Here is a 5529-nt window from a genome sequence, read left to right on the forward strand (position 1 = left end):
TTTTTTTTTTTTTTTTTCTTGGATGAAATAAAAGTAGGGATTAACACTAAACTGGAGTTATAGAGATCAATCTTGGAATCGAGAAGTTTTAAAATAAGTAGATCGAATGCAGAGTATATGGTGTATAACTTTAATTAAACTACGACAGATAACTAAGGCTCTCTTTGGAAATAGTTTAAATGTATACTTATCTGACAGATAAACATAATTAGAGGTGTTTGGTATGATTTAAGACCTCTATTTCTCATTAAAATAAATCAATATATCGATAAATTTATAAACAAACAGAGAGGTGTTTATGATTTACTGGATTAAAATGATTATTGTTGTTTGTGCACTAGAGCATTAATGAACATGTTTTAATCGCTCAAAACTAAGGGTAAAAGGTCAATTCACATATTTTTATAAAAATCCCTTCAAATAGAGTCCAATCCTTTAATGAAACCCATTAAGAACATCCAACCTTTACAACAAACAAAAAGATTAAAAAATACAATGATTCTGCACCTTCGTCCTCTCTCTCTCTCTCTCTCTCTCTCTCTCTCTCTCTCTCTCTCTCTTATTTATTAGACCAATTTGAGGGTCAAATCCTATGGTTTAAGAGATTCTCTCTTCACCGTGGAAATGGATGAGAGAAAACTCCATCCTAGAATTGAATGAGCCCTGAGATGAAGAAAAGATAGTAATGTAATCAATGAAATTGAAGAATTGCATTGTTTTTTAAATATTGACAAAAAGATATGTTAAGCATTATTGGCTTGTACCCTTCACAAGAGTTAGAGGGAGAGGTAAAAAAATTTCCCAAAGAATAGATCATGTGGGCCGCAACAAGGACTATAGACTCTCAAGTAAGAGGTCATAGTAAGTTCAACACTTCAACCCTCCTTGGAACTTGCCCATATAAAAGAAAGTTCAAGAAAAATAATGTAAAACGCATCATCCCCATTTCCCACAATGATCAGATGCTGCCTGGAAGGAAAAATCTCATTTGCCTTTGATGCGGTAAAAATTGACCAGTCGATCTTTCTTGCAGCTCCTGATGCTCCATAGATCTGCACAGAAGAGAAGACAGGGGAGAGTCGGGCTGATCCGACAGGGGACTCTTCGATGCCTAAGTCAGATTTTTCCACAGCAGATACTCAAGAGAGTTTTCAATAAAGAAGTGATCAATCCCCCATAATGGAGGCTTACATTGGTATTTATATACTGCTGATGGAGGGAGAAAGGAACGTTTGTGGAGAGTCCTGCTAGGTGTGGAGTCCTTAAGGAGAATGGCTCTTTGATTCCAAGAATATTCAAGATCCTAGGGCATCTTTTGGGAATATTCTTCTCTTATCTCGGAGGTGCAAGTTGTGAGAGGGGTAGACGCCTCTGATGACGTGTAGTGGATAGAGTCCTGCCTTCATGATCAGGGATCACGTCCCTTGAATGTAGGAGTGGATGTGTATACGTTTCTAGGTGTCTTGCATGATTGTACTTGGCCGAGGTGGCTGCTCGGCATAAGGAGGGGCCGAGATGGTAGGTAGGTCTGAGGAGGGACCGAGGTGGCAGGTAGGCCTGAGGAGGACCGAGGTGGCGAGTCGGCTTGAGGAGAGGCTGAGGTGGCAGATCTGTATACGTGCTTCAACCATGTTGAGGATGGTGACATATTTGGCCTCATCACTAGCCCCCTGCTCTAACAGTTCGGATCGGTCTGCTAGAGCAGTTAATTAGATCTCGGCTCTCATGCGGCATGCACTATCTTTTAGGCATGAAACGCGTTGCTTCTGCCACGTGTCACTCCGCCATTACTTCACCTCAGGCAGGCGAAGAGGTCGCTTTGGGTGCCACTGATTTTGGTCAAATCTAGCCGTCCATTTACCACCTTCATCTCCTATAAATAGGATGCTCTTTTGCCTAGAAGACTTCACGTTTGTTCGAGAGATCAAGTCAGTTCAGCTCGCTTCTTGCTTCAGCGTGGTTATCCTCAGAGTTATAGATCATCTCGGCTTTGTGTCTTCAACCAGCTCAGCTCATCTTCAACTAATAAGTACACGTACTATGGTTCTGACTCGTTCTCTTCTACTCAACTCTCTGTGTTTCTTAGCATCGGTCCTGGTGATCCCGACATGGCGTCTGACCATGATTCTGACTTGCCCAACCAAACTCCTTTAACGGTCGTGAGGCCCGGGGAGAACCACCCGGAGTGTCCCATCCTTGATCCTTCGTCCTCTAGTGACGATACTTCAAGCGGTTCAGGTTCTGACAGCAGCTCAGGCTCAAGCAGTAGCTTAGGTTCTGAGTCTGTGGAGGTGGTCTCACCTATGACCAACCATAACAGGGTTGATCTTGGCTCGGAGGCCCCAGTTCAGCCCCCCAGTGTCATCGTGGCGGGCACTTCGGTGGTAGGGCCATCAGGCGTTGAGGTCCCTAAGGCAGGCCTAGCAAAGTCTGAGGGGGAAGGCTCTGCTTCATCCTCCAGTGAAAAGAAGACTGTCGTCAACACCCGGAGCATACTCACACCCAAGGTCCTAAACTTGATTTGGGATCGGTACGATATCTCCGACTAAGTGGTGATGAGCATCCCTGACAAAGACGAGCACATAGATGCTTCTGGGGATAAGGTGGCCCTCTATGACATCGGCTTCCAAAGCGGTCTTAGGATTCCTATGCCCGAGCTGGTCAACTCGGATCTGGAGTACTGGTGTCTTGCCCCGAGCCAAATCACCCCGAACTCGTAGGGCATTCTTCTAGGCTTTGAGGTGTGCATCTCGAAGCTGGGCCGAACTGCGACACTGGAGGTCTTTCGTAAAATGTTTTTAGTAAAGAAGCACACCTTGGGGTGGTACTACTTTACCAAGAGGGACAGGGAAGGTCCCTACAAAGATTTGAAGATGTTCATCAACATGCCCCCCTCGGTGAAGAAATTGAAGGAGAGGTATTTCTATGTGGCAATGGAGGGGAACCCCTTCAAGAGCAGCCGGGCAAAGCCCACTTTGTCGGTGTTGAACCGAGCTCCAAAACTGTCTGTGGTTGATCTCCAAACCTACCAAATGTGTTTGGGCGGGGATGTCGTGGATGTCCGAATGCTATAGGATGACAACTTCCTCCTTGAGTAAGAGCTAAGTGAAGTACCTGGTGAGGGTCTAATCGAGTCCGATCATTTCTTCTGTTTAGCTCAGTCTTCGTACTAACTCAGGTCGGCTCTTCTTTGGTTTGCAGTGGTGAACGTGAAGATAGACAACAAAGCACTTACCGCAACGGTGGCAGAGGCGAGGAAGAAGGAGGCTGCTGAGTAGGCCGCTAAGAAGAATGCAGACAAGGGCAAAGTTGTGCCAAGCCCAGGCCTTGGCTTGAAGACCGTTTTACCCCTAGCGCGGGTCACAAGGCCTCACCAATCATCATAGGGGGTAAGCCTGGAAAGGAGATGCCCCCACCCGTCCAGTATATTGCTCGACATGGGACCCTGGGCTTGGTCAAGGGCAAGGAGCCAGTGGGTCCAGGAGAAAAGGGGCCTAGGCAGACCGGTACACCGAACTGAGCTATTGTGGGCCAAGAGGGCCATAAGAGGAGGCGCTCACCTATTGATGATGTGCAGCATGACAACCCCCCAAGGTGGCTCTAATGAGGAAGCAACCTGTGGCTCCATGGGAAGACTGATGGAGAATGGCACCGTGTTGGACCCCAACATTGCTCGGGTCTGGTGTGGTCGGAACCGTCCCAAGGGGGACATTGCCCACGTGAAGAAGTTTTCTGACAGTGATTTTACGGATCAGATATACATTCGGGTGGGCGATGTGAGTATCCTTAGCTTTTCTCTCTTTTGTGTTCACCTTGATGTCTTGATTACGGACTGTTCTATTGGGTCCTTGCAGAGTTTTGCTTTTGAGATTGAGGCTACTTAATGGTTTGAGAGCATGGCTGTTGGCCTTGCTAAGGTAGAGGAAGAAGTGAAGCGCCTTCGTGGAGATCTTCAGATAGCTGTGGGTTAGCTGGAGAATGAGAAGAAAAGGGCTCGTTCTGAGGAGCAATGGGTGAGATATAATAAGGAGAGGGGTAGCGAGCTGGAACGCGAGGTCGCCAGGCTACTTATGGTCAACAGCGACCTGGTGAAGGGGAAGGATACGCTCCAGAGTGAGCTGGCCGAGATCCAAGACGCTAGTAAAAAGAAAGGCAGAGCAGGCAACCCTGATTGCTAAGCTGAGCAAAAAGCTGGCGACGAGCGATGAGATCATGGCTGAGAGGTGGCTGAACTCTGTGGCCGGTCAGCAGTGGTTGGTCGATATCAACGTTGCCTCCTTCAATGCTAGCTCGGACAACGTTATTCAATTCATCCTGAGCAAAATGCCATACTATGATCTGTTGGGTTATAAGCAGTGTGCTCCGGCCCCCACTCCATCAGTGCAGCTCAGTGGCCAGGCCGACGTTGGTGAAGAGGTCAACCAAGCCAACCCCAAGGACTCAGCCGAGTGAAGAGCTAAGCCCGTGGACCAGCCAACCCCCTAGACTAGCCCCCAAAGCCCTGTAACTTTGTTGCTATTTTTCTTCCCTTCTCTCTTTCTTTTTCTTTTTTGATGTAAATATCTCCTTCGAGAGTGAAGTAATTTAGGGGTTTTTACCCCTCTTTCATGAATGGAAAATTTTTTCTTTGATGTCTTCTCTTCTTAAAACTTTTGTGCTTCCATGTGTTCTTGTACTTCAAGCGCAGCTCCGAATGAGTTTTTTTTTTTCTTTTTACTGTCTGAATAATAATAATTCATCTAGCCGTCAGAGTCTGGTACCATTATCTAGTTGAGCTCGAAATTGGCCTCATAGGTCTAGCTTACGGGCTCTTGAGGTGTCATGTATAGGCTACGCCATGGTAGTGCCGAGCTAGGGCTTAGTCTTGGTGCCTTGGGTGCTAAGGTCTTAAGGTGCCAAACCTGAGTTTGGTCTTGGTAGCGTCGAGCTGGGGCTCGATCTTCGTAGATGCCAAGCTGGGGTAGGTCTTGGTGCCTTAGATGCTAAGGTCTTGAGGTGCCAAACCTGGGTTTGGTCTTAGAGATTGCCAAGCTGGGGCTCAGTCTTTGTAGATGTTGAGCTGAGCTCGGTCTTGGTGCCTTAGGTGCTAAGGTCTTGAGGTACTAAACCTGAGTTTGGTCTTGGAGATTGCCGAGCTGGGGCTCGGTCTTGGTGCCTTAGGTGCTAAGGTCTTGAGGTGCCAAACCTGGGTTTGGTCTTGGAGATTGCCAAGCTGGGGCTCGGTCTTCTTAGATGCTGAGCTGGGCTCGGTCTTCGTAGATGCCGACCTGGGCTAGGTCTTGGTGCCTTAGGTGCTAAGGTCTTGAGGTGCCAAACCTGGGTTTGGTTTTAGAGATTACGGAGCTGGGGATCGATCTTTATAGATGCCGAGCTGGGCTTGGTCTTGGGGTGCCAAACCTGGGTTTGGTCTTGGAGATTGTCGAACTGAGGCTCGATCTTGGAGGATGCCGAGTTGGGGCTCGATCTTTGGAACAGTGAGTAAGCATTTGAAAGAGAACTTCTTTGTCTATTAATATGTGGCATGCACTT

Source organism: Macadamia integrifolia, chromosome 3, assembly GCF_013358625.1.
Source record: "Macadamia integrifolia cultivar HAES 741 chromosome 3, SCU_Mint_v3, whole genome shotgun sequence".
NCBI classification, from domain to species: Eukaryota; Viridiplantae; Streptophyta; class Magnoliopsida; order Proteales; family Proteaceae; genus Macadamia; species Macadamia integrifolia.